The following is a 3694-nucleotide window of genomic DNA, read 5'->3' on the forward strand; positions in this document are numbered from 1 at the left end:
GCAATCATGGCACAGTGCAGAATTCTGCACAGACAGCTGATGTGCGGCACTATATAGACCTAGGGCTTGAGATTCGACAAGCTTTCAGAACACAAGCAGATATGTCTAGCTTCCATGAACTTCATCCATCTTTGTTCAGGCAACAAAGCCCGTCAAATTTGTGCCTCCACACACAAGGAGCTCTGGACACGTTACCATACAGCAAATCAAAAAATTTTATAGCGTAATCGCCAATGGAACTAGTAATCTCCTACCTCTCGCAAATCTGCCATGCAGTAAGTAAAGTATTGCAATATGAAACTACCAAATACATAACGTCTATGCATTTGGTATATAGTTAGTCAGACCACTTGCTAATTGGAAGTAGAAAAGCCTGGTTTCTATAGCAAGTGTAGCTCTAGACTTATGCTATATAGTAACTAAAAGCTTATAAGCACTCACCGTATAGAAGAACGTCCATATAGGAGAATGCTCCCTCGCTTGCAAAGAGAGATCCCCTTGTTGGGATGGGTCGACTACTGAGTTTTCCAAGGAATTTTGAGGTGATCTTAAGTCTCCAATCACAAGAATGGCTAACCAAGCCTTAGTTGACGAAATCATGGACTTGACCATTAAAAGAGGCCTCATTAAGCCTATCCCCAAACAAGTTTGTTGTTCCCAACTTAAGCCTTGGCGACCCATCACGATGATGTCTATAACCTATAAAATTATCGCCAAAACTGTAGCCCTCAAGCTCTTCCCCCTCCTCCACAGAGTCCTCACTTTCCATCAACATGGATTCATCAAGGGAAGGTCAATATGTGTTAACATTTTGGCAGCAATGGTCGGCATTGAATATGCCGCTTTTAATAAGCAAGATTGTATCTTTCTACCATTGCTAACATGATAACATGGTCGTTCATTGAAGATGTCATGATAACATGGTCGTTCATTGAAGATGTCATGAAGTCATTAAGCTTTGGGCCGCGAATGTGCCGCCTAGTCCAGCACCCTCGTGATGGAAGCCAATCGGAGCTCCTGTTTGATGAAAGAATTGTGGGTTCTTTTGAGGTCAAAAGATCAATAAAATAAGGATACCCACTTGCCCCCCTAATGTTCGCCATCAGATCCCACCCTCTAGTTACATTACTTGAAGACAATGGTGCTAAAGGGGAGATTCAAGGATTGGTTCTGCCTAACAACGACCAACTATTGGCAAAGCTTTATGCTGATAACTCCTTGCTCTTCCTTAAGGCTTGTCCTGAGATTATCAAAAAGGCTTTGGATATCGTGCAAACGTTTGCCTTAGCCTCAGGGTCGAAGTGTAGCATTGAAAAATCGAGATTCATATCCCTCTTCGAGAACAACTCGTTTGATCCGTCTATGTAGACCAAGGAGATAGTTGCAAAACTTAAAAGGGACGATACTCTGGCACCTCGGAGCCCCTCAGGGGGTGGACGTTACTCACAAGCTTAGATTCTTATGCATTATATAGAAAGTAAAGATTAAGATGTGAAGGCGGGAGTATGTGCTTCTCCCATTTTCGAGTAGAGTGAAGGTTATCAATTCTTTTATGCTCCCCTACATTGCCTATAATGGTCCACTGCTAAAGCTTGCTAAATGCAACTGGAAATAGTTCTTGAAACCAATTAAGTTACTTTTGTGGAAAAAAAACACTAAAGATGCAACACCCTGACAATTGCAAGACCTATTGAGCAAGGCGGGCTTAGGATTCCTAACCCTAGCACTCATGTAGAGACCCAATGTGCCAAGTTTGTGGTGGTTCTCACCAAGCAAGGCCAGGCTTGGGCTATTATGGCTAAGGATATGATAGACAACTCCAAAGTATGCTCGCAAGGTGGCCAATGGAAAGGGTTCTAGGTGCAGACAAGCTGTTGGCCCTTCAATGGGCCATCTTGAAACTTGGGGGTACGATGGGCAAGCTCACTCACAAATGCAATAGAGTAGCAGAGTCCTTGGAGTGGGGAGCACTATCAAGGTACTTCCACAATTCTATAACTTGTTGGTCCCCTTGGCTCTCCAAGGCTGGAGGTTGTCTTTTGACTCCTTTCTAGAGGGTAGTTGCCGGAAAGGTTAATAACAAGGGTATTAGATGTATAGGCCAACTGTGGGACTATAACAGAAGCTGTTGGAAAGGAACGGATCAAGAGGCTTTCCAATCTAACCTCAATGTGTCAGAAAGATTGTTGATCAGTAGAGCACTAGAACATCGTATCAAGTGGTATCTGCCAAAATGTGAATCCAAGTTCAAGTGGAAAGCTTGGCAGTGGCCTGTGAACAGACACTTCCTAAAACCAAAAACTAAGGATGTGTACGTCACCCTTATGGCATCATAGGATTGGTTCTCCCTGTTGAATAGATGGGGCAAAAACTGGCTAGGGTGAAGAGGGGAGACGATTGTTAAAAACATATGTAGCCCTCATTGGTCGTATGGGATGAAATTTTTCTTATGGAAGGTGCTATGGGAGCCATGTTGTCTAGTGTGAAAGTTCTTGCCGGGGAAATTGGTCTAGATAGATGCTTGCAATGGAGAACAGCTTGTGAATACCCATAGGTGAAAGAGTGGACTCATATAATGTCATGGAGTGGCTCCCCTATCAGCCGATGTATCTATGAACCATTGAAGTTGGCATGGCTCATCACGAGCATGGTAGGAATCTGTAATTGTTTGGTAGGATCAATATAATCTACTCACGATTATGAGTTTTGCATAAAAATTAAAAAAAGGAGAATGTCCATGTCCCTTTGAGCTTTTATCTCTACAATATTCTCTATCAATATGTGTGTAGCAGGTATCCTCTATTATACCAACCAAGCCACATGTTAGGTGGAACAACAAAAGACTTTAAAAGTATAAGAACTATGCTTCACACAAAACACAACCTTCCTTCTCACTTGATTTGGTTCCCTTTTTTGAGAGAGACTAAATACATAGAGAGCATTGAAGATCACAAAGATTATGTGTGAGAGAGAGAGAGAGAGAGAGAGAGAGAGAGAGAGAGGAGACAAGACACCTAATGTAGCATTGATTCAACCATCTGAGGACCCCATACTCTATTATTGGAATGGTATTTATTATCCTTGATTGTATAAGAGTGCCAATGCAGAGATTGTGGCTATGGAAATGGGCACGTGCTTGACAAAATAAAAGGATGATACAAAAAATAGAAGTATTGGAGAGGAAATAAGCAAAGGGGGGCCTGCATTATCTATTACTTTGGCCATGCCACTAGGGTTGTTGGCCATGTATGACACCACTATGATCCCCTACAAGGTTAGTAAAAATGCATTAACCATCAATGCAAGAGTACCCTCTTGTGACTCTAGCATAACATAGCAAAAATCCAACATTAGATGTTATGGAGGAGCAAAATGCACATCAAGGGTAAAATTTAAAAAAACTATCAAATACCATATTATAGCCCTCGAATTGTAGTCCCAACCTTTAACTTCTACATTCCCTACGGTCCATGATTGCAACGAGTACGGAGCGATTTTTGCAACCCCAAACACATCTTGCCTCGGGGGGGAGAGAGAGAGATAGATTTTATTATCGTCCTCGGAGGTCAAATATGACCTATGGGACCAAAGTTACATGTGATGTAGTATGTGTATGGCTGATGAGTGACTCTCGATGCTCCAAAATTGTGGTAAGGAGAGTCGCAATGGAGAGCCCATACTTTGGCTAGGAGAG

Source organism: Adiantum capillus-veneris, chromosome 15, assembly GCF_014529385.1.
Source record: "Adiantum capillus-veneris isolate H3 chromosome 15, ASM1452938v2, whole genome shotgun sequence".
Lineage (NCBI taxonomy): Eukaryota > Viridiplantae > Streptophyta > Polypodiopsida > Polypodiales > Pteridaceae > Adiantum > Adiantum capillus-veneris.